General features: G+C 43.8%; 1 pseudogene; it reads right to left on the minus strand.

The window, feature by feature from the left end:
- Positions 1–4,960: 4,960 nt before the first annotated feature.
- On the minus strand, positions 4,961–26,347 carry LOC121536149 (annotated as a pseudogene).
- Between the last annotated feature and the right edge of the window lie 388 nt (positions 26,348–26,735).

Consider the following 26,735-nt stretch of genomic DNA (forward strand, 5'->3'; position numbering starts at 1 on the left):
CTGATAGGGATGGCAGGTGCCCAGACCGACACAGAGACGGAGCTACAGAATCTGGACAAAGAACTGTCTGGTCTGAAGGGGACCGCTGAGAGGTATCGTTTGTTAAAGCAACAGTTAGACATGAAGACAGAAGAGTTAGATATCCTCCAGGCTAAACTCCAACAGAGCTCCTTCCCTAAGCAACAGGAGGAGCTGGAGAGGCTGCGCAGGACCATCGAGGAGTGTGAGGAGACCCTGCGCAGTAGTAAGGAGGTCCAGAAGAAGGCAGAGGAGAAGTACAAGGTGTTGGAGAACAAGATGAAGAATGCGGAGGCAGAGAGAGAGAAGGAACTGAAAGCTGCTCAACAGAAGCTAAACTCTGCTAAAACCAAGGCTGATGCGTTCAGTAAGAAACTCAAGGAGAGACAACAGGAGGCTGAGTCCCTGGTCCTAGAGTTGGAGGAGTTGAAGAGAGAGCAGTCTGGCAAGCACCACGGCAATGCGGACGCCCTCTCCCGGCGTGATGCCTTCTTCGCTGCCTTTACCCCGACGAGGACGTCGGCCCCGAGGAGGGGGATGTGTGATGTCACGAGAGGCTGTGTCCTGGAGGGACGTTACATCCCCCTGAGGTGGCTGCAAACCCAGACAGCTATGGCTCCATCTGCTGGTATGGTCGGGAACTCCACCCCTCTATGGCCAATCTTCCTACGCAGCTGAAACAAATGAGGAGCTGATGAGCTGAAGGTTTGGGAAGGGAAGAGACACAGTCTCCAACCTGGGCTCTCTGGAGGACAAGAGTGCTGCACGTCCACTTCCATGAGGAATATAAGGATTTGGAGATACTTACCTTTGGGAAATACTCACCTTTGGATATATGCACCGGTGGAAATACGTGAGAGACATTTGGAAGGACTTTTTGCTGGGTTGGCCACTAGCTGCAACGTGGACTACAGTAAGGCTGGGGAAAAGTTATCTGAGCGAGTGAGAATTATGATTTTGGATGTGGAAGAGACATCCCTGAACTGTTAACCCTTAAAGAGCCACAAGAGAACAGAATTTTGTTATATTTTCGTTAATTTCCCAAGACCTATAATAAAATCCTTGTTTTGTTTGAACCTTGTCTCCTTGCACTACTTGAGCAATCCCGCTGAAAGCTGTGTAGCCTCTCGTGACGTCACACTATCCAGCGCAGTTGTGTACGACGGAATAAAATCTGTATTCGGTGATTACCCTCCTGCGCCTGACTCCTTCTATCACACTCATCACAGAATCACCCACCCGCTATGGAGTCAGCGGGAGAGGAGCGCATGCCTGGAGTCGTGGCACAGGTCCAGGAGCATTCCACAATGCTGGCCAGCTTGGGGGAAGCGATGGATCGGGTTCTTCAGGTCATCCAACGCCTGGAGAGGAGAGGACCCGATCTGTCGAGACCAGCTGGCCAACCGGATCCAGCCACCTACACCCCAGCACCCGGAGGGATCCAGATATCCCGACCACGGGCGTTTGACGGGACGGCGGCGCTCTGCCAAGGATTCCTCCTCCAACTGGAGCTCTACTTCTCCAGCATCAGGCCGGCCCCATCGAGGTCCGTCCTCGTTTCCTGCATCTCGGCGAAAGCCCTGGAGTGGGCCAACTCTGTTTGGAACGAAGGAGGAGCCGCGTTGGAGAACTACGGGGAGTTCGCTCGCCTCTTTCAGGCTGTCTTTGATCACCTGCCCGAAGGTCGAGAGGCGGACGAGCCGCTGGTCCACCTGAGGCAGGGGACGAGGACCGCGCAGGACTTCGCGTTGGAGCTTCGGACTCTTGCAGCGGGGTCCGGGTGGAACGAGCGGGCCCTGATCGACCATTTCCGGTGCCATCTGCAGCTGGGAACTTTATGGACAGGGCATTCTCACGCCGTCAAGGCATTTCATTGGTTCCCCCATCCATTCCACTCCCCATCAGAGCACTTGATAGTCGACCATTAGGGTCCGGGTTTGTTAAGGAAGTTACTGTACCAGTCACAATGATCACCCAGGAGACTCATTGTGAGCAGGTAACTTTTTCGATTATTGAGTCTCCTGCTTTCCCTGTGGTATTAGGTATCCCTTGGCTAGCACTCCACAACCCCACCTTCTCATGGCCGCAGAGGGTTCTCACGGGGTGGTCGCGAGACTGTCAGGGTAGGTGTCTAGGTGTTTCAGTTGGTGCAACCCCGGTGGAAAGTCCAGACGGTACCTCTCCCGTGCATATTCCCCACGGATACCTCGATTTGGCGCACACGTTTTCTAAGACGCAGGCGACAAAATTACCACCTCATCGGGCGGGGGATTGCGCGATAAACCTTCGGGTAGACGCTGTACCTCCCACGAGTCATGTGTACCCCCTGTCGCAGGCTGAAATGGAGGCTATGGAAACATACGTCACTGAGTCCCTGGGCCAGGGGTATATACGTCCCTCCACTTCACCCGCCTCCTCGAGTTTCTTCTTTGTGAAGAAGAAAGACGGCGGTCTGCGCCTGTGCATTGATTATCGATCACTGAACAAAGATTTAGTTATCCTCTCCCCCTCATTCCTTCAGTGATTGAGTCAATGCATGGGGCGCGCTTCTTCACCAAATTAGATCTCAGGAGTGCATACAACCTGGTGCGTGTTCGGGAGGGGGATGAGTGGAAGAGAGCATTCAGCACAACCACGGGGCATTATGACTACCTGGTGATGCCCTACGGTTTGATGAATGCTCCATCCGTCTTCCAGTCCTTTGTGAACAAGGTGTTTCGGGACATGCTTGGTCGCGGAGTAGTGGTCTACATCAATGACATCCTGGTGTATTCCGCCACGCGCGCCGAGCATGTGTCCCTGGTTCGCAAAGTACTGGCCTGACTGTTGGAAAAGGACCTTTATGCCAAGGCAGAGAAGTGTATGTTTTTCCAGCAGTCCGTCTTCTTCCTCGGATACCGCATTACCACCTCAGGTGTGGAAATGGAGGGAGATCGCATTTCAGCCATGCGTAATTGGCAGACTCCAACCACGGTTAAGGAGGTGCAGCGCTTCCTTGGCTTTGCCAACTACTATCGGAGGTTTATCCGGGGCTTTGGCAAGGTCGCAGCTCCCATTATATCCCTGTTGAAGGGTGGGCCATCCCGGCTCCGCTGGTCTGCTGAGGCTGACCTGGCCTTCAGGAAACGGGGTCTGTTCACCTCAGCCCCGGTACTGGCCCACCCCAATCCATCACTACCGTTCGTAGTGGAGGTGGATGCGTCCGAGGTAGGGATAGGCTCTGTCCTATATCAACGCTCGGGCACGCCACCCAAGCTCCGCCCCTGTGCATTCTTCTTTAAGAAGCTCAGCCCGGCAGAGCAGAACTACAAAGTTGGTGATCGGGAACTGTTGGCTGTTGTCCGAGGTTTGACCGTGAGGAGGCATTGGCTCGAAGGGGTGAAACACCCTTTCCTCGTCTGGACGGACCACCGTAACCTGGAGTACATCCGGGCAGCGAGGAGGCTGAATCCTCGTCAGGCCAGGTGGGCCCTATTCTTCACTCGGTTTGATTTTACACTGTCATACATTTGTCATACATTTTACACTGTCATACATTTCGGGTACGAAGAACGTGAAGGCAGACGCACTGTCCCGGCTGTATGACACAGAGGAGAGGCCCAGAGACAACACCCCCATACTCCCGGCCTCCTGCATTGTGGCGCCGGTAGTATGGGCGATGGACGCGGATATAGAGCAGGCATTACGCACAGATCCATCTCCACCTCAGTGTCCAGCTGGGCTGTGGTACGTGCCTGCTCTTATCCATGACCGTCTGATCTACTGGGCACACACATCACCCTCCTCTGGTCACCCAGGTATCGGTCGTACAGTGCGCTGCCTGACCAGAAAGTACTGGTGGCCTATCTTGGCTAAGGACGTGAGGGTGTACGTCTCCTCCTGCTCGGTGAGCGCCCAGAGTAAGGCACCTAGGCACCTCCCAGCAGGTAAGTTACAACCTTTACCATTTCCACAACAACCATGGTCTCACCTAAGTGTTGCTTTCTTGACTGATCTTCCCCTCTCCCAAGGTAACACCACCATCCTGGTCGTTGTAGACCGCTTTTCCAAGTCCTGCCGCCTCCTTCCTCTGCCCGGTCTCCCCACGGCCCTGCAAACTGCGGAGGCCCTGTTTACTCACGTCTTCCGGCACTACGGCGTACCAGAGGATATAGTGTCCGACCGAGGTCCCCAGTTCACGTCCAAGGTCTGGTAGGCGTTCATGGAACGTCTTGGTGATGTGTGGTGCAGTGCACCTAATTCAAAGTGCACAGGCCTAAGGCTTGGTGGGGAAGCAGAGTAGCCAAGTTCAAGTTCTTCCTCAAGTTGAAGTCTCCTCAGTTATCTTCATTGTCAGATATTCATTAATTGGCAGGAGAAGCTCCTCGCCTGAGAGATCACCAAGAGACCTTCTTCTGATTCTTTGATATGCTTCTATTTCAGGAGAAGGCATATGTTGCCTTGAAGGTCTGACAGTCTCCAAATCATCCTGTGAAACTTGTGGAAGACGCCACTTTGGCTTGTAAGATTCCTTGATTCTTGGTAGAGGGACTTCGTAGAACTGATCCCACCTGGAGAGACGGATGCGTTTCAGTCTCTTCTGTGAAATCTTGTCCATTGGTTCAGGGAACTCATATTGATTGCGGAGTTTCTTGTACCATTTCATGTCGGAGCAAGGTTTATAGTGTTTGATTCGGAGCAAGGTTTATAGTGTTTGATTTCCATGTCTTCCAAAAGAGCAGTTGGTCCACGTTCACGAGGTTGGCAGTCTCTTCTCCTCTGCTCTCTTTGCCCTTTCTTCTGCCCGTTTCCTATCTTCAGCTTCAGTCTTGTCCTTCTTGGTTGCCTCTACTGGTTTGCACAACAATGCAGCTTTTCTCAAAGCGTGTTGTGCCACAGCAGGAAGTGGCATGACATCAGTTCCAGCCATGATTTGAGATAATCTGACCTTCTTCTCAATTTGTTATTTCTCTGCTTGTTTCTTTTTGTCTCTGTCACTCTCGTAAACCTTCTTCACATGGGTGACACGGTCCACCTTGAGAATGGCTTGACAACTGGCAGATCCAGCTGAATTGGTTGCAATAACTCTGTAACAGCCAGAATCGTCAGGTAGAGTATCTTTCACATGCAGGGCAAAGTAATCCAGGCCCTCATGGAACACTTCAATTTGTGGACCAAATGCCAATGGCATGCCATCCTTCTCCCACTTCAGAGTTGGGAGTCCTGACACTCTGATTTCAAAGCGTGCATTCTGGCCTTCCCTACACTCCACGTTTGGAGCTGGGCGAGGTGTCACAGCCAGTTTTGCCTTACAGCTGTCATCACCAAATCTGTTACGGGCCACAACAGAGTACTCCGCATCCTCATCAGCATCAACACAGTGAATTACCAATTGATAAAGACCCTTGTCAGTTGTGAAAGTGTACTTTTTCTCATCGTCACCAGGGACCATCTTTTGGCCAGATTTGTACCATGTAACACGTGGCTCAGGGTGCATGGTGATAGTCACACCGAAGCGAACATCTTCTCCGATGTAAGCTGCATGGTTGAACAGGGGCAGGGTGAACTCTGGTGGTTTCTGGAGCAGTCTTGCTGTGTCTACTCTACGTTTCATCTTCTTCACCACACAAGCTGTGAAGTGCTAGCGGTATGATCTGACTTCGTTCACAAAGAGCTGTCCGTAGGCACTGTCCTCACCGTACTCATTGACGATCTTGCATCTATAGGTGCCGTCATCTACTTTGGTGACGTCATTGATACAAATGACAGCCAGACCATCCTCATAGTCAATTTCATACTTGTCACATGCCTCTAGTTGACGCACACCGCACTACCATGTTACCTCTGTGGCACTGTCGTAGTTCTCAATGTTGCAAACTAATTTGACATCTGCTCCCACATCCACCACTGTATGAAGGATTTGACCACCGACTGGACCATGTTCAAATGGTGCAATCTTTACTTTGGCAACTGTGACAACTCTCTAGGCTCTGATTGCATCGCCGCTAGTGACTCTTGCTCCTGCGACGACAGTGGCCCATTCTTTCTTTGCCATGGCCTGGTAGTATCTCGTATGCCTTGTGGTCGTTATTGCTGTGGCGCAAAGTTATTCTGCTGGCATCTTCAGCCAAGGACGTTCTAAAGCCTGGGCAGCAGTCATCCGGTGCTTGCGCTCCTTGGTGAGAAGGCAGTTGATAAAGTCTAATGCTTGAACAGTAGGCACCTTGAAGGTTTCATCGTCGTAACTGTACTCAGCATTTGAGATGTTGTCAATCATCTGCTGATGAGTCTCGGCGGTAAATGGATTGAGTCCACTGAGAAGGACATAGACTAGAACACCAACTGGCCACATGTCAGTAACACTGCTGACCATGTCATTCTGGTGAATCTCAGGAGCACTACTCAGCTGTAGTGTACTGAACCTTGATCTGGTCCCCAGGAGTCAGGTGTCTTGCCTGTCCTAGCTCAATGATCTTGACTTTACTGCCCTTTCTTATGGTGTACACAATGTTCTCAGGTCTGATGTCAACGTGACCAAAACTCTTGTTGTGTAAGAACTCAAGAGCTTCACATACCTGTCTGATGTAGTTGGTGAATTCACACTCATTCAGCTCAGTCGGCTGTGCCGAGGCATTCAAAGATGTCTTGACCTGAGACAAAGTCATAGATCATGACTAATTCCTCAGTGCTGTCGAAGGACTCATGAAGACACAAGAAGTTGTTGGGTCTGGCCAGTTTCAGTGTTGCAATTTCTTTCTTGATGAATGCTTGATCTGCACCCCTCACCTTGTCGAAAATGTATGTCCTCTCAGAGCTGGTCTCAACACAACGGTGAATGATACCAAACTGGCCACGTCCCTGCTCCTCAGCAATCATGTACTTGGTATGCACATTCTTGGCACTTGAATGGGGAGCCTTTTGCTTGGGAACATCTCTGTCACAAACCTCGCTGTCATAGCCAAGGACTCTTGATTTGTCCTCTTTTGTTGTAACGGGACCGCTTGGTTCACATGGTTGACTTTGACCCAATTTGTTCTCGGCTATGACTCAGAACTGGTAGCTGGTTCCTCCGAACTTGTTGATGACAGTGTAGCGAGTATCACGAGCCTGTGCAACACGTTCCCATCGGTCAGCTGTTGTGGGACACTTCTCCACAACGAAGCTGGTTACTCTGCTTCCACCATCATTAGCAGGTACTTGACAACTCAGAGTGACTGAGTCTCTTGAAAAATCACTTGTTTGGTACCACGTGGTGGGTCGGGCACGTCTGCAACATCCAGTTCAACTGTCTGTTGGTCAATGCCAAATCTGTTCTTGGCACAAACGATGTAGAAACCAGCATCCTTCCTATCAACTCCATTGGGGAACACGAGCGATGTGAATGACCTTGTGACGATGACTTGGTAGTATCCATTGTTATCGATGAGGTCTTGTCCCTTCTGCCAGATGATGACAGGATTGGGTTTGCCACTGAATTAAATCTTGATATTAAAAATCTCTCCCCGGAGGGCAGGGATTGCCTCTTTGTCCTTAAGATTCTTGGGCAGGTTAAGATTTCACATCATAAGTAACAAACAAATAAGTATTATAAATGTACTGATAATGTTATTTATATGTGGAACAAATACATGGAATTGTATTCATGTAAATGTACAACTGTACATGTACTGTATACTATGTAAGTATTATTGCATACACATTAGTGAGCTTACCTTCAACATCCAGTGTCACGATTCTCTAAAGCGGAACCCAGAAGCAGACCAGGACAAGGTGAGTTGAATGAAGGTGAGTATTTATTTAAAGACTTAAATGTGGAAGCAGGAGAATCCAGGTGACGGAGCTGGCAGTGGAGGTGAGTTGGTGGGAGTGAATGGGCAGATCCAATGATGTTTCTGAAGCCACAGACGACCAGGCAGAGGTGGAGTGAATATTCCGGGAGAGTAACTGTAGACAGAGGAAACAAAGGTGAGTTCACAGCAAGCAAAAAGTAACAGAACAGCAAAACTAACTTTTAGTAATCTGAGGCTGATACGCAGGCACAACATACTGTTCATGGCTAACGATCCGGCAGGGAATGGATGGCAGGTCAGAGCTTATGAAGTGGAGAGGTGATGATCAGAACCAGGTGTGCAGATAGCTGATGAGATGCAGGTGCGGGTAATGGAGAGATCTCCCGCCTTGCCTCGTCGCCCGGCAACCAGACAGGGTGCGTTCAGGAAACTCAGGAAAAAAAAGACTCCAGGACAGAAAACAGGCAACTCAGGCAGAAACCGACTCAGGAAGCGGGATTCATGACACAGAGAGACAGTGGTGCAGATGGATCCTCCCTGGTTGGTTGCTCTGATCTGGTAGACAATAGAGTCTTCCTCATCAGCAGCAGAGATAACCAGTTGGTGATAGTCTCCCTTGAACTCTTGAATCTTCAATCTTTGGAACGACTGCTTCAGATTCCACACTCCATTCACTCACTCCTCCAAGGTTTTCACAGTTCACGCGGAAGATGTATTCGCATCCCTCTGTGAGGCGTTTGACAGAGAAGACTGTGGATTTGATTTCATCAGTAGTGACCAGTGTCCATTCGCTCTTCTTCTCAAGGCAGTAGCTCTTGATCTTGGAGCCACCATCAGTGAGAGGAGGCTTCCAGGACACGACACAGGAAACGTTGGTCACACCAGAGACCACTGGCAGCAGTTGTGGTGAAGGTTTATCTGTAAATATAACATAATAACGTTAGTAAGGATCCAAAACTATGTTAATCTCATGTTTGTACAAATACATGATCTTGTACTGTAACTATATTGTGAGACTCAACTTACCCATTGAACTCTTGATAAGAATGGGAGTGGGGAGCGTTAGCTCTGCCAAAGTGATTGTGCAGTCTGACTCTGTATTTTCCTCCATGTACCCTGCGTTGCACATTCTTGATCACCAGGTGAGTGTAATGCTCTGTGTTTTCAATGCTGATATTCTCAGAAGCCACCACAGTTGTAGCTCCATAAAGCCAGATTATTTTAGGCTCAGGGCGTCCGACGTAGGCAACATGCAGACGCAGAGTGGTGCCGCTTTCGGCATAGTAGGTATTCTTCAACGGGAAGTCAGGTTTGAACTGGGGAGCAGCTTCCAAAACCAGAACGCCACTGGTCTCTGTTTCACCTGCATCGTTGATAGCCTTGCATGTGTATTCTCCTTCATCCTCTTGCTGGTCTGTCATAATGGTCAGTGAATGGTTACGGCCATCAGAGCTCATCTCATATTTACGATACTCAACCTCCTTGCCAGATTTATACCATTTGATATCGGAAAGAGGTCTACCAATAATCTGGCATTTCATAATTCCTGGTTGGTATTATTTAGTGGTAACTTCATCCATTTCTTTCTTCAGGCTTGGTTGAGTTCCAGCTGTTGGAAAAATAATTGTATCACCTTACTTTCTCAAGGTATTATAAACAAGTAATACATAAAGGTGAAATAATGAATTGCTTCAGTCACTTACCGCCCAGTTTGGTTTTGATGCATGTGGCTGTTCTGCGTGGTCTGCTGATTCCGGTCTCATTCTCAGCCATCACTCTGAACTCATACTCAGCGGCCTCGGCCAGACCAGTAATGGTGAACTGTTTCTCCTTGGTGCACATCTTGTTGCATTTCTTCCAGGTAGCCTCTGCAGACTTCCTGCATTCAATCCAGTAACCAAGGACCTTCTTTCCACCATCACATTCTGGCGCCGCCCACATAATGGCGACAGCATCCTTTGTGACAGTTACTGTGTCAATATCGCCTGGTTGGCTTGGCTTGTCTGGAAGAATAGAGCAGGGCAAATGTAAAAACGTAGCAGTTCAATGTATATCTAAGTCATCAATCATGACATGGTTAGCTAAGTCATCAATCATGACATGACATCTGACATGGTTATCTGTTTCTAACTCACCAAATGGATCTTTGCATGTGCCTAGTTCAGATACAGGTCCTTGTTCGCTGTCTCCAATATCATTTTGAGCAATAACACAGAACTGGTACTCGGCGTCAGCCGAGTCTAGGGACGGTAAACTGGGTTGAAACTACCTTCTTCTCATGACGGATCCATGTCTCAGAGGTCACTTCTTTGTACTAAAATATCCAGTAATTGCAGAGCCACCGTCATCCTTAGGTCTCGACCAAAACAGAGAGGCCGAGCTCTTAGTGACATCCATAACCTCTGGTGCGATGCTTGATGTCTCTGGGGGACCGGTTTTAATCAGAGAAAACGTTAGAATGGGCAGAACAAGTGTCCTAAGTGACTTTGAGCGTGGTATGATCATCGGTGCCAGGCACGCCGGATCCAGTATCTCAGAAACGTCCGACCTCCTGGGCTTTTCACGCACAACAGTGTCTAGGGTTTTCCTAGAATGGTGCGACAAACAAAAAACATCCAGTCAGCGGCAGTCCTGTGGGCGAAAACAGCTCGTTGATGCGAGAGGTCGAAGGAGAATGGCAAGAATTGTGCAAGCTAACAGGCGGGCCACAAACAGACAAATAACGGTGCAGTACAACAGTGATGTGCAGAACGGCATTTCGGAACGAACAACTCGTCAATCCTTGTCACGGATGGGCTATTGCTGCAGCCGACCACACTGGGTTCCACTCCTATCAGCTAAAAAAACAAGAAGCGGCTCCAGTGGGCATGCTATCACCAACACTGGACATTGCCTGGTCCAACGAATTCCAGTTCCTGTTGCGTCATGCTAATGGTAGTAAGGGTTTGGCGTAAGTAGCATGAGTCCATGGACCCAGCCTGCCTGGTGTCAACGGTACAGGCTGGTGGCGGTGGTGTACTGTCATACAATCTGCAGCAACTGTGTGATGCCATTGCGTCAGCATGGACCAACATCCCTGTGGAACGTTTCTGACTCGTAGAATCCATGCCCCGAAGAATTCAGGCTGTTCTGGAGGCAAAGGGGGGTCCGACACAGTGTACCTAATAAACTGTCCAGTGAGTGTATATGTTTGCATACTCATGTAATACGGGATCAATAAAGTAATACTTACAGAAAGGAGTCTTTGGGACAAGGGGTTACGTTACCTTCAGAGATCTGCTGATACCGAATGTGTTTTCAGCTGTCACCTTGAAGTGATACTCTTGTCCCTCCTTCAGTCCCTTCACAACCAGAGATGTGTCCACCACCCTGGTGTCTACAGTGTACCAGGCTGTCTTGGGAACCTGCTGTCTCTCAACAATGTATCCAAGGATTTCAGAGCTACCGTCATCTGAATTAGCCTTCCAGGTCAACTTAACAGATTGTGCCTGGACGTCTTTGAATCCAAGTGGTCCCTCTGGAGCAGTTGAACGGCTGATAACCTTAACCTTGTTGTGAACGGTCTTCTTGCCACACTTGTTCTCAAGTAGCAGGTCATAAGTGCCAGAGTCGGTTCTTTCTGCGCCCTTGATCACCAGCTCAGTGCAATTGTCATTGGAAGCGAGCATTGCTTTCTCAGGCATGTCAGCAACTTCCTTTGTCCACTTGCATGTAGGGACTGGTTTACCCTTGATGGGTACGGAGAGTTTGATGACACTATCTGACGACAAAAACGTCCTTGTACTTTGCTTCCAGTTCATGATCAGGTTTTTCTGAAATTCAGAATGGTGAATAAAGCCATCACACGGATCTTGAACTCCTCTCCTTTGGGCATTTTGGTGAGTGTGTATTCACAGATCAGAGAAGGTGTTGTATTACATTTGATCCAGGCGACTGAGCCTGCCTTCTGCATCTAAATCAGATAACCTGAGACCTTAGAGCAATCTTCCTCATCAGGAGGACTCCAGGCCAGAGACACTGATGATTTTGTGGTGTCTGTGACTCTTGGGTTCTGGGGTGAGCCAGGTGGATCTGTGAGGGTGAAGCAATACATTAATATAATTGTCTCTAAATACACTGTAAACCCGAATGTTCAAAATAATTAATTGTAATAAACTAAACTTAAAATGTTCTTCAAAGTTGTACTTACTTTAAAATGTTGAGTGCCAGTAGCAATTTTCTTCTTTTTGAGTTTATTGAGCTTGTAATTTTTGAATAATATGAACATTTTTCATTTTTATGTAACTGCTACTTAAAATTATTTTTTTTTAACTTAAAACTATATGGATTAAACATTAATTTATGTCTTATTTTGAAAGAACAAATAAATCAAATCAAGAACTAATTGAGAATAAATCAATTGCATCAGATAGATTTGTATATATAAAATATCACACACACACACACACACGTGTATATACGTTTATAAAGAATTAATTGTTAATAGTTTGCTTGTTACAAGGTTGGCTAGTTAATAAATTACATATATGCGCTCACATATTTTATTTTGTAGTATTTGTGTGCACTTCCTCTTCAGGCAGCAGACCGGAGCCGAGGAGAAGAGCGGGAGACCGTCGAAATTTTGCAGACTAACACAGATCTATCTACCTTGTGAATCACAATGTTTATTTTCTCTGTTGTGATTATGACTCCTGGTATGTAGAGCATCTTCGATCCTATGAGCTGTCAGCCACACAGGGAAGCCTGTCTATCCACCTGCATCCACCTTTTCGTTTTTGACACCGGTTCTCATCGGCAATTGTTACATTGAAATGAGTAGGCTACTTGGCATCCTGGAAACATGCCTGATAAGTTTTGGAGACATGCAGTGTTTGTTTTGCCATACATTCATTATGTCTGCTAGGGCCTCCCCCAGCCCTATGGTAGTTATAATGTACTGTGGAACCCAGGTCTCAGATTTTTCTTTCAAACACTGTCACTTTGGCATGGAGGTATAAAGCATTATGAATGCTGAACACGTTGGAGGTTGTCATTAATGATTATAAACATTTAGAAAGCCTTATAAATGCACTATAATGTCTGTGTGCTGATGTGTTTTTAACCTCCAAATCTCTTCATTTATTAAAGTGATGGCAGCTGAAGCCCCACAAAACATGATCCTTCGTGTCATCGAGGCAGACCGTGTTAGAAAATTAAAACTCAGCTCCCGTCCAGCCTCTGTTGATGCAGTGATTGAGATTTTAAAAGAACAACTGGAATTGGACTGTGACTTCAGTTTGCAATACGAAGATCCAGACTTTGATGGAAAACTCACTTGCCTTGTTGACATTGAGGAGTTACCACAAAAAGCCTGTGTTCATATTTCAGTTAGACAGGATTCCAGTTCTCTTGCATCAACTGATACCCTTTCAGATGTGTCATCCCCAGAACGTCTGAGCAGATGGCCTCCACGTTTGCCTTGCGACGACAGACTATTGTAATGTCCTGCCTACCGGTGAAATGGACCTCTGGCCTGCTCTTCATATGCAGTCTGAGGTAAAATCATCATCAATTTAATAAATAAATTCATTTTGTAGGTTCTTTTTTCTGTTTTTATCTTTGCTACTGTATGTCACATTGTGTGTAATGTTGCCTAATTTCATTCATCATAAAATAAATAATTGCTGTTACTGTCCTTTCCTCAATGGAGGTATATGCAGAGTTCCAACGGATAACTAACCAGAACCTACCTAACACTTTCTATGCCGAGCTTGATCGCCACACTCCTCGTTTGATGGCCTTATTTAGACAGAAAGCTTCCAAAACTGGAAAGACTGCAGATGCTTTGGCAAACATTTTCAAAGTCCATGATACACAGGTGATTATACATTTCACAGAAAGAGTCTTAGTGTAATGTTGGGAGTTTAATGCTTCAAATAAGCTTTTGAATTCCACAATTGCACCAGTCAGCAGGTTATTAGTAGATTTATGTGCAGGTATTGGTAATTAATTAATTAATAATTAGTTGGGACTGTTTGTCATTGGGTTTGATTAGTAAACTTGTCACAACACTATTTTAATCTTCTTAGGAATTACATGATGTCCACACAAGGTGTACCACTGTTCTCCATGTCCTTCCTGTTTTTCTACTAGAGGAAGTCTCTGGATTTTTCAGAACATGTGTGGTAAGTCCCAGTAAAGAGATATCAGGCCTATTGTACTGTAAATTAACAAATTCATATCTTCATTTCATTTCCAACACACTAGAATTTCTGTATATGTACCAGTCTTTCAACTACAAACCTCTGGCAAGATGTTTATAAGTGTGAAGTGTCATTTTGAGCCCATTACGGCATCAAAAAAATCAACTGCAAAGAAAATCAAGTAGCCGTCATTAGCCTCACAGTGGAACACATAAACATAATCTCACTTTCTCAGCAACGAGAGCACAACGCAGCAGAATGAACAGGAGTCTTTCAGACTTGTGTATTTATTGTTATTTATATGACCTCCAACTAGGGGTGGAACGGTACACAGAAGTCACGGTTCGGTTCATACCTCGGTTCAGACACACGTCCTAGAGGGTGATGTGGTTGTCAATCTCCCCAGGCTTGCTGATGCCTTCCTGGTAATGTTCGGCCTGATTTATGCACTACATCTCAGCTATCCCAAGGGACTGACAAACACTTTTGAGTTCACACAGAAAATCTTACTTGGTCTTGATGACTCTAAACTGTCACCCAAGCTGCAGACTCTTAAAAATGAGCTGTTGTTGTATGTGTAACTGAAGATCCAAAAAGGAGTGGTGGATTCTAATGGCTCACTCTGTTAGAGCATAGTCCACAATGAGAATATGTCATGTCAGGTCCATGTTGAATACTGTTCAACTGATACTGTTCAACTGATGTTAAAGTTGCTGCTATACTCAACTGGTTTTCAGCCAAATGGCACAAAGTACACACTGTCTTTGTACTTGTTAATGTACATTTTATTGTTGTTAAACTGAAATGCAGGTTTGAATTAAGTGTTTATATGTGGAGGATATTTTTATTCATAATTCAAATTGAAAGTCCCAAGAGAAAACGAAGCGAGATCAAATTAAAAATATTATTATTTTACTACACTACTAGGAAAAATCATGCCATAATTAAATTAAATAAGTCAAATTTAAAATGCAAAGCTTCAACTGTCAGCTGGAAGTCGTTTCAGACCCTCCCACCAGCCGTTGGGCCACGCCTCCTCATTTAAATTGACACCTGTCACTTCTAAATGAAAAGCTTAATGTTAAATCAAAATGTAAAAGGTGAATCTTAAAATGTCAATGTCAAATGTAAAACGTAAAATTCAAAAGATAAAATGTCCAATTGAAAATTATAAAGGGGAAAGGCTAAAATAAAAAATTATATTTGAGATTTTAATTGAAGTATTTCCATTTAAGCTTTTACATCATACATTTAATTATGGCATGATTTTTCCTAGTAGCGTAGTAAAATAATACTATTAATTTGATCTTGCTTCGTTTTCTCTTTGGACTTTCAATTTGAATTATGAATAAATATATCCTCCATATTTATACACTATGGCATTTTGTTTTTAAAAGGTGTACTATATAGTTTTGGGAAGTAAATTTTTATCAGAAAGGAAAGCTCTTCATTGATACATTTTCATAAATAAATAAACTGTCCTCAAAGTTTCAGGCTACTTTACTTTAGTAAAGTAGCCACCTTTCTAGTTGGAAACAGTGTTATATGGACTTTATTTTCTTCTGAGGATGGGATGTTTATTCAGTTACGGAAATGGAACAAATCATTTTTATTGTCTTATTAATATTGTTAATTTTGCTTTTCGAGTTTGAATTAATTTTCTAAAACTATACAGTGCACCCTGAAGTTGCTAGATTTGAACCAGATAGCCAAAGGAAGGCTACACACTGCCTTTGTACATGTTAATGTACCATTTTGAAATTTTAGCAGTTTTAGTTGTGAAGAATTTACAAGCAATTTGTTTATACATTGCTGCACTGCAAGATTACAACCAGATGGCCAAAAGTGTGCCTTTGTAATTGTTTATTTAATTCTCTTTTTAATTCTTAATTATTTGTATTACTATTATTGTTATATTACTATTATTATTAAATAGATTGTTTCATTTTGTGCTAAAAGGCACAGGTGTGGGCAAATAATCTTTCTAAACTCTAATTTTTGGTCACCACCCAAGACTTGCTGATGCTCCCCTGGTAATGTTGTATTAACAGTTTATAAGCTATTTGTGACATAATGATATTTTCTTAATGTAATTTTAGCTTTTCTGAGTTTGAATATTTTCTACTATTACATAGTTCATCTTAAAGTATAAACAAAATGCCCAGAAGTAGACTTGTTAATTGTTATTTATGTATTTTTTTTTAAAGAAATTCATAAATTTTTTTGCTAAAAGACTGGGCAAGAAATGTTTCTACTAAACATCTGAATAGAAAACATATTTACTTTTAATTTGATGTTTTTTTGTTTGACTTTTAAGTCAAGAGTACTTATTATTTTTAAGGCAATCAGCTGCCACAAATATTTTAAGTTTGGTGGTAAATGATTTTGAGTTGTAACAAGTCTATGTTTTTGAGTTATGGGTAATCAGAAGATTGATTGAAAAAGCTAATAAATGTTAAGTTAATGAAACATAAATATCCTGAGTTTTCATGCTTGAAATGATTAAGTTCTCTTGAGTTATTGCAATGAGAAAGATGAATAAATATTCTTAGTAGCATAAACTGAAAATGTTTGAGTTGGCTTAATCAGTAAATGTAATTTAATTATAATTTAAAATTACATTTAACATGAACTCCAAATATATAAGCGATGATATACTCAAATGTTTGAGTTTATGAACTCAAAAAAATTGTGGCAACTGATTGCCTCACTTTTTTAAAGTTCTGCTTACTTATTCGGGTTTACAGTGTATTTAAAGGCCCAGTGCAGTCAAAAACATGATTTTTCTGTGTTTATATATTTCCACACTGGAATAATACTGTGAAATTGTAACCTATATGTACAGATATACCTCAATTACCTAGCACCCCTGCACATCGACTCGGTACTGGTACCGAGTGTATATAGCCAAGTTATCGTTACTCATTGTGTATTTATTCCTCATATTATTATTTTAATATTTTTCTATTATTTCTCTTTGCATTGTTGGGAATGGCCCATAAGTAAGCATTTCACTGTTAGTCTACACCTGTTGTTTGCGAAACATGTGCCAAATACAATTTAATTTGACTTAAACAATTATGATAATGCCCCTTTAGTGTAAGAGCTGTTTGAAAAGACTGCTTGAAATTTCAGCCTGTTTTGGTGGGATGGAGTTTTCGCCTGCATGTACTGTATGTATGACATCATTTTACCTTTTTCCCCGTTGTAAACAAGCTAGCTCGCTAACATCATGTAGAATGTGTGTCTTGCTAATCACACCCTGAAACTGTGTATTCTGTAGAATTCTCAAAAACGCTCCAGGAAACCGAACCAGAGTCATATGTGAAAATGCCCTAATAGAATATAACTTTATTATCCATTCGAGGATGGCAAAGATTTTTCTACCATCCTTGGATGGGCAATAACATCCTAATTTATTCTATTCCATTCCATTCTATTCTTATTATCATCAGTACTCACAGAGAGGATCAATAGCCTTGATAGGCGTCTTAGTCATGATGTAGGCACTTCTGCCAAACTGGTTCTCAGCAGCAACACGGAACAGATACTGGATGCCTTCCATAAGATGCAGAGCCATCAGGCTAGGCTTCTTGTTTGATGCAGCGACTGGCACCCATTTCTCAGCCTCTACATCTTTCTTCTCCACAAGGTAGTGAGAGATGACAGCCCCTCCATTGTCCTCAGGAAACTTCCAGGTCAGGTAGGCTGACTCACTGGTGATCTCAGAGATATTAAGGTCCAGAGGAGGTCCGGGTTTATCTAGATAAACACACAAATATTGATCAATTATTCAACACAACATGTTACTTATTTACTTATTTAAATCAATTATAAGTCCCCACAAGCAAGCCTAAAAATAACATCATACAGTACATTGAATGTTGTGTTGAATATGCATAATGAGAGCAACTTTTTGTTGGGATTTTTCTCAAATAAACAAACTTCTTATTAATTGTTCTCAGTTAAATATAACATACAGTGGGGGAAAAAAGTATTTAGTCAGCCACCAATTGTGCAAGTTCTCCCACTTAAAAAGATGAGAGAGGCCTGTAATTTTCATCATAGGTACACATCAACAATGACAGACAAATTGAGAAAGAAAAATCCAGAAAATCACATTGTAGGATTTTTTTTTTTCAATTTAAAGTTTTATTAAGTTTTCAATCAACCAACCAAACACATTCCACATTCACAGATGTGAATTAAAAAAAATTAAAAAAAAATTAAAAAAATAATAATAATAAAAAATTGTTTTATATATGTATATATATATACATACATATATATACATACATACATACATACATACATACACACACAAATAATAATTATAACAAAATTTAAATTATAGAACTTGCAGCAGCACTATCAAGGTTCTTATTAGCTATTTCCAGCCTTAGCTGAGATGACGAGCCAATAATTAGTTTTTAGGTTTTACAGCACCTTACACAACACGCATCTGCCCATCTCCCTGATTCCCCCATTCACTCTGTCCAATTTGAAATATAGTTGAGTAGTGGAGACCAGAGTCTATCAAACTTGGGCTGTCTCTTGTGGAGGTCATAAGTGAGCTTTTCAAGAGGGAGAAAGTCAACAATCTGGTCAATCCACATTTTAAATGTAGGAGAAGTATTAGAGGCCCACAATAGAAGAATACATTTCTTAGCAAAGTATGTAATGGTCATGAGCAAATTTTCTCTGTCAGGATCAAGAACAAAGTCCTGCTGGGCATTAAGAAGATAGAGACACGGGGTCATATCAAACTGTACATCTAGTATTTTCTGTGCAGCAGTATGTATAGATTGCCAAAATCTGGCAATCTCTCTGCAGCTCCAAAATACATGCATATAGGTTCCACTTTCAGAGGTACATCTATTACAATTAGGAGAAATGTCTGTTTTCATTTTATGGAGTCTCAGGGGAGTGTAATAAAATTTGTACAAAAATTTTTACATTAGTAGAGGAGCAGTATACCCTGTCGCAAACCTCCGCCCATAACTCATCACTGATAGTCAGACCAAGGTCCTTTTCCCATATTATTTTCAAAGGAGTAAAGGAGGATCCTCCTTTCTCAGAAAGGAGTCTATAGATATAGGATATTTTGCCTTTAATGGATTGTGCTGTGACAAGAAGGGTTTCAACTTCATTCAACTGAGTTCTAAACCTCCTCTTGGAAGTAAATGAGGAGATGACATGTCTAATTTGTAGATATTTTAAAAAATGGGATCTTGGCACATTGAATTCATTGCAGAGCTCTTGAAAGGATTTCAGTGTAGTGGTCTTCTGATGAAATAGGTCTGAAAAGGTCCTGATTCCTAGAGTATGCCAAAGATTAAAGTTGGCATCTCTCAGGGCTTTTGGCAAGTCTGGGTTGCCTACTATAGGCGAGTGAGAACATATTTGGGAGGAGATGCCCAAGTATTTCTTACAGTCCCTCCACGCTCGTAGGGTACTGTAAATCACAAATGTTTTGGCTATGTTGCCCACTTCACTAAAGTTATCAATTAATATGGTTGAGCTTAGTGGCAATGAACCACAAGATTGGGCTTCTATCTGGCTCCACGTTGACTCTTGTCTGTTTGTGATCCATGTTAGCATGTTGCGGATTTGGGCAGACCAGTAGTACAATTGAAGGGAGGGAAGGGCAAGACCACCCTTAGATTCAGGTTTCGATAGAGTGGAAAGCTTGATCCTAGGTTTTTTATTGCCCCATATAAATGTGGTGATGCTTTGGTTAATTGTTTTGAAAAAGGAAGCTGGGAGATAGCATGGGAGCATCTGAAATAAATAGTTCAGTCTAGGGAGGATGTTCATACGGATTACATTAATTCTTCCTACTAAGCTAATTGGGAGGGAGATCCAGGTTTGGAGGTTGTTCTTGATTTGATCCAGGAGTGGAAGATAATTCTCTTTGAAAAGCCTATTCAGATCTGGTGTTATGAATATCCCAAGGTATTGAAACCCCTGTGTCTTCCATTGGAATGGGCATAGTGTCTTCATAGAACTGGTGAGTATAATATTGAGAGGGCAGACAGTGGATTTGTTAAAATTAATCTTATAACCTGAAAACGTGCCATACTGAGCAATTGTATCTAAGATGGGAGGAAGGGATTTCTCAGGGTTGGATATGTAGAGCAAGACATCATCCGCGTAAAGCGAAATCTTGTGCTGCAGGCCGCCTGCAGGAACACCCATAATACTTGGGTTGCTCCTTATCAACTCTGCCAGAGGCTCCGCCCCCAACAAGTAGAGCAGGGGGGACAGCGAGCACCCTTGTTTTGTGCCCCGTCCCAAAGGGAATCTGTCAGAGTTCAGTCCATTAGTAGTCACCATGGCATTTGGATGAGAGTATAGTGATTTGATCCATTTAATAAAGTTTGGGCCCATGTTGAACTTCTCTAAGACTGAGAACAGAAAGCTCCACTCCATCCTGTCGAACGCCTTCTCAGCATCCAGTGAAGCCAGCAGGACAGGGGTCTTCTGTGCGTTTACTTGATCAATAATATCAAAAAGACGGCGAATGTTATCAGAAGAGTATCTGTCTCTAATAAATCCCGTCTGGTCCGCTTTTATTATTTTGGGAAGAAGAGTGTTTAGTCTTTTGGCGAGCAATTTGGTGATTATTTTGTAGTCGAAATCCAACAAGCTTATGGGCCGGAAGGAGGAGCAGGATAGGGGATCCTTGTCTTTTTGAGCAACACTGTAATGCGAGCTGTGTGCATTGAGTCTGGGAGAACTCCGTTTTTGCAAAAATCCTCCAGCATTGGCATGAAAATAGGGCTAAGCTGGGGCCAAAAGCTTTGTAGAACTCTCTGGGGAATCCATCTGGGCCTGGGGACTTGTTAGGTGGCATGGAGGTAATTGCCTCCAGGATCTCCTCAGGAGTGAAGGGGGAGTTGAGATCTTCTTGGTCGGTCTCTGATAGTTTAGGTAGCGAGATTCCCTCTAGGAAGGAGTGGAGTTCTGCCTCTGTGTGTTTTCTCTCAGAGGTATATAGTTTGCAGTAAAAATCATGAAAAGCTAAATTGATCTTTTTTGGATCATATGTGACCTCATCCTCTGCTGTTCGGATAGCCATAATTGTACGCTCTGACTGCTCTTTTTTAATTGATAAGCAAGCAATCTACTAGGCCTATTGCTATACTCATGGTATTTCTGTTTAGTAAAGAAAACTTTTTTTTTATCTCCCGAGTATAGTCCAAATTCAGTTTGGCTTTGGCTGCTTTAAGTTGACTCCAGGAGGTGCTGTCTGGGGATTGTTTATGTACTTTTTCACAGCGTTCCAGCTCCCTCTCCAGATCTAGCCTGTGTGCTTCCATTGCTTTTTTCTTAGAGGAAGCATATGCAATTAGATGACCTCTTAGTGTGGCTTTAGCAGCGTCCCACATTGTGGCCGGAGAAACAGGAGAATCTTTGTTGTCTTGTGTGTAGTTGTCTATCCATGTAGTTACCAATGTATGGAATGCTTCGTTTGATAGCATGGAGGTGTTGAATTTCCAGCTCTTTGATCTCGGGATGTTTTTGCAGAGGTCAAAGCGGAGGTGGACAAAGGCGTGATCCGAAAGCGCTATGGGTCCGATTGTACACGTGGCTGAATTTATGAAACTCTTTGGGATAAAAATGTAATCTATACGGGAGTAGGTGTTATGGACATTAGAGTAGTATGTATAGTCCATCGCTGAGCTATTAGTCTCTCTCCAGATATCTATCAGTCCCATCTCTTTAGTAAGAGAGTTCAACATCTTTGCAGATCTAGGATTTGTGGTGGTGATTTGAGATGATTTGTCTAGGGTTGGGTTCAGGGTACAATTAAAATCTCCGGCCAACACTCCAAAGGAGACACAATGCTCATTGAACAGAGTTATCATTTTCGACATAAAAGCAGGAGTATCTGTGTTAGGGCGTATATGTTTAAGATAGTAATTGGTTGCCCATACAGTGACCCAGTTATCAAGATAAATCTCCCCTCCGGATCAGATATGTTTTTGTCAATTATGAATGGAACATTCTTATGGATAAGTATTGCTGTACCTCTACTGTTGGATTTGAAAGATGAGAAATACACCTGTCCCACCCAAGCTCTGCGGAGTTTGGCATGTTCAGCATCACAGAGGTGTGTCTCTTGCAATAGCGCGATGTCTGCTTTTTCCTTTTTTAGAGCACATAGTATCTTTTTCCGTTTTATTGCATGGCCTAGACCGTGGCAGTTCCATGTCAATAGATTTAAGGTACTAGTCATCGTCATCGAACAGTAATCGAACTTTAGTGCAAGTCATCTCTGGATAAAGGTGGATCGTATTTACAGCTGCGTTCACATAAAAGGAAAATAAATGGTTTACATAAAAGAACAATCTCTGAACACCCCAGCCGAGTTCCCAAACAACTCGACATATCCCGTTGGATCTATTACCTCCCCGCTCAGTCACAATTCTGTGTTCCAACAAAAAAAAAGACCGGGAACAGTTAGCAACGCACAACGTCTCCCCCTCCCCACCAAAGAAATGCCTCATCCTCTCCGCCCGCATTGAGTAACTGACAACGTAGCCCCCGTCCAGAACACATTAAGAAAGGGAGAAAATAAAATCAGTAGCCCAGCCTACATACAGTAGGCCTAAGTTATAATATGGGGCCTATCCCTCTCAGCTAAAGGAACATAAATATAGATTGGACGGCTATAATGAAATTTAGCAGGGCGGAGGGTCTTTGGATATCGGCTATATGTTGTCTTACCTCCTTTAGTAATAACAGTAATCACATTAAGTCAATGGTCCATTTCTCATTGACCGGGGTTGTCTTTCAAAAAACGTTTTGCCTCTTCGGGAGTTTTGAAGTGTCGCAGGGCTCCTTGGTGAAGAATCCTGAGCTCGTTTGGGTATTTGAATCCCCTAAAGATGCCTCGGTCAATGGAGCATTTCTTCACCTCGTCAAACTCTCGGCGCTTTCGGCGTATTCCAGCTGACAGGTCCTGGAGTAAGGTGAGTTTGGCGTTTCCCACTGTGATGGTGTTGGTTTTCGCCGCCTGTAGGACTCGTTCCTTGTCGGTGAATCTCAGGAAACGTATGGTGATTGGGCGCGGTGGTTGTCTGGCTGCTGGTGGGGGCCTCAGTGCTCGGTGAGCTCTCTCGAGTTCTATGGGTCTGTCGGTGGACAGGTGGAGCCACTCGGGAAGTTTGTCTTGCAGGTAGCGGATCAGTGGCATGTTTCCCTCTTCTTTTTCGCCCAGATTTAATAGAACACAATTATTCCTTCGCCCCCTGTTTTCCAGGTCCTCTGTTTTCTCTTCCAGCTGCTCTATTTTTTTTTTAGCATATGCTATTGTTTCCATGGCGTCTGTCAATAAGTTTTCCGTGGATAGGATTCGCCCCTCTGCCTCGTCCAGGCGCCCCGCGTTTATGGTTATCTTGTTGTTTATGTCAGGCAAGGCATTTTCCAGGATTGTCACCTTGCCCCCTATCGCACTGAGCTGAGCGTTAATGGCATCTAGTTTAGTGTTGAGTTCTGTACGTTGGGATCTCAGCTCAGAAAAGATGTCTTCGACAGAGTGCGAGGTTGGCATTCGTTGGGCCTCGGGGGACGGGTCCTCTTTCTCCTGGCTAATGGCGCTAGCTTTTTCTGAAGCTAGCTGCTTCTTGGAGGCTTTTTCCGTCGCTAGTACTCGAGTCCGGGTAAAAATGTCACCTGTAGTGTTGCCTTTTGAAGCCGCCATGACTTTTTGACTAAAGCTAAATGAGTTTAAACTTGAAGTGGAGGTAAGATTAGGAATTGGAAACTACTTGTGCGGAGCTCCTAGTTCATGCGGCCATCTCGTTCAAGGGTCACGTGATCTCCTCCCATTGTAGGATTTTTAATGAATTTATTTGCAAATTATGGTGGAAAATAAGTATTTGGTCACCTACAAACAAGCAAGATTTCTGGCTCTCACAGACCTGTAACTTCTTCTTTAAGAGGCTCCTCTGTCCTCCACTCAAGTTACCTGTATTAATGGCACCTGTTTGAACTTGTTATCAGTATAAAAGACACCTGTCCACAACCTCAAACAGTCACACTCCAAACTCCACTATGGCCAAGACCAAAGAGTTGTCAAAGGACACCAGAAACAATATTGTAGACCTGCACCAGGCTGGGAAGACTGAATCTGCAATAGGTAAGCAGCTTGGTTTGAAGAAATCAACTGTGGGAGCAATTATTAGGAAATGGAAGACATACAAGACCACTGATAATCTCCCTCAATCTGGGGCTCCACGCAAGATCTCACCCCGTGGGGTCAAAATGATCACAAGAACGGTGAGCAAAAATCCCAGAACCACACGGGGGGACCTAGTGAATGACCTGCAGAGAGCTGGGACCAAGGTAACAAAGCCTACCATCAGTAACACACTACGCCGCCAGGGACTCAAATCCTGCAGTGCCAGACGTGTCCCCCTGCTTAAGCCAGTACATGTCCAGGCCCGTCTGAAGTTTGCTAGAGTGCATTTGGATGATCCAGAAGAGGATTGGGAGAATGTCAGATGAAACCAAAATAGAACTTTTTGGTAAAAACTCAACTCGTCGTGTTTGGAGGACAAAGAATGCTGAGTTGCATCCAAAGAACACCATACCTACTGTGAAGCATGGGGGTGGAAACATCATGCTTTGGGGCTGTTTTTCTGCAAAGGACCAGGACGACTGATCCGTGTAAAGGAAAGAATGAATGGGGCCATGTATCGGAGATTTTTTGAGTGAAAACCTCCTTCCATCAGCAAGGGCATTGAAGATGAAACGTGGCTGGGTCTTTCAGCATGACAATGATCCCAAACACACCGCCCGGGCAGCGAAGGAGTGGCTTCGTAAGAAGCATTTCAAGGTCCTGGAGTGGCCTAGCCAGTCTCCAGATCTCAACCCCATAGAAAATCTTTGGAAGGAGTTGAAAGTCTGTGTTGCCCAGCGACAGCCCCAAAACATCACTGCTCTAGAGGAGATCTGCATGGAGGACTGGGCCAAAATACCAGCAACAGTGTGTGAAAACCTTGTGAAGACTTACAGAAAACATTTGACCTGTGTCATTGCCAACAAAGGGTATATAACAAAGTATTGAGAAACTTTTGTTATTGACCAAATACTTATTTTCCACCATAATTTTCAAATAAATTCATAAAAAATCCTACAATGTGATTTTCTGGATTTTTTTTTCTCATTTTGTCAGTCATAGTTGACGTGTACCTATGATAAAAATTACAGGCCTCTGTCATCTTTTTACGTGGGAGAACTTGCACAATTGGTGGCTGACTAAATACTTTTTTCACCCACTGTACCTAAGATGAGCACTGCGCATGTAGCAGACTTCTTTCCAGCTGCATTTTCAATAGTGAGTGTGTAGTTGCCGCTGTCGGGGCTGACACAGTTGAGCATAACAAGTTTGCTGCCAGTGGCAGTGGCTGCAATGGTACAACGATCTGCGGGAACCTCTTCTCCATTCTTCTGCCATACCACAGTGGGAGGTGGCATGCCTTTTATCACTGAACTGAGAGTGATATTAGTTCCTACCATCACAAGATGGTCATGGGACATATTGGCATCAAGAAACTCTTTCTTCTCTATAGGGATAAAACAAAATATATTATTGTACGAGTTGTACATAAAATTATTGATTATCATTTCCATGTTGATAAAAAGTTAATAGATTTTTTTTTAATGAACTACTTACCCAGTCTGTCATGTACTTTCACTGTTTGCTTACAAGGGGCAGGCTCAGAGGGTCCAGCAGCATTCACAGTGAAGACCTTGATGTTGTACTCTGCTCCATCTTCCAGGCCCTTTAGAACATAGTTGCATTCTGGACACTCTTCAGGAGTCTCATTGCCCTTTGACCATTCTAATGCACCAGCCTTCTTGTACTCAACAAGGTAACCAAAGATTTTCCCTTTGCCATCATGGCGAGGTAGCTGCCATTTCAGGCTTACGGTATCCTTGGTCTTGTCAATTGCTTCTGGCAGTACAGGGGGACTGGGAGGAACTATGCAGAGAGAAAACGCATCAGTAACCAATCCTTACTTCATATAAATAATTTACAATATACTAAATAGTTTATCAGGCTTTTGAAAATAGGTAATAGACAATTGGATCTTTGGCAAGAATTGAGTTTGACGGGGGACTGGGGTCACCAGTGCCGATTTTATTCTCTGCCATAACCCGGAATTGATATTGACAGCCTTCAATAAGGCCGAGAACCCTGAACTGAGTAGCTGGTTAGAGGGGTTCTCTGGTGGCACAAGACCATCTCTTTGCAGCTGGCTCCTTCTTCTCCAAGATGTAGTTAGTGATGGGCATGCCGCCATCATAAGGTCCGCTCCAAAGCACAAGGCAGTTGTCGGTGTACACCTCCCTCACGTTGGGCATCTCTGGTGCCTCAGGCACTCCTGTAAAACATAGGATAACAAGTCACATTAGGAACAGCACTACCTGGAGATCTGGCAGGTAAGTATCATTCTCAATGTTTGATGATGTGCCCAATTGACAAATAAACGATTTTCTCAAACATATGTTAAGTTAAATGGTCAGTGTCGGAGGCCTTCGCAGAGGTTTATCCCACGAAGGATCACTGTCATCACCTTCAAACCAAGCATTTGTACTATTTTCAGTTGCACTTAAACAGATCAACTAAATGTATTTGCTCTCTCTCTGTCTCTCTGATACATACAGTGGGGAGAACAAGTATTTGATACACTGCCGATTTTGCAGGTTTTCCTACTTACAAAGCATGTAGAGGTCTGTAATTTTTATCATA

The sequence above is a fragment of the Coregonus clupeaformis genome, chromosome 23 (assembly GCF_020615455.1).
Source record: "Coregonus clupeaformis isolate EN_2021a chromosome 23, ASM2061545v1, whole genome shotgun sequence".
In the NCBI taxonomy this organism is placed as follows: domain Eukaryota; kingdom Metazoa; phylum Chordata; class Actinopteri; order Salmoniformes; family Salmonidae; genus Coregonus; species Coregonus clupeaformis.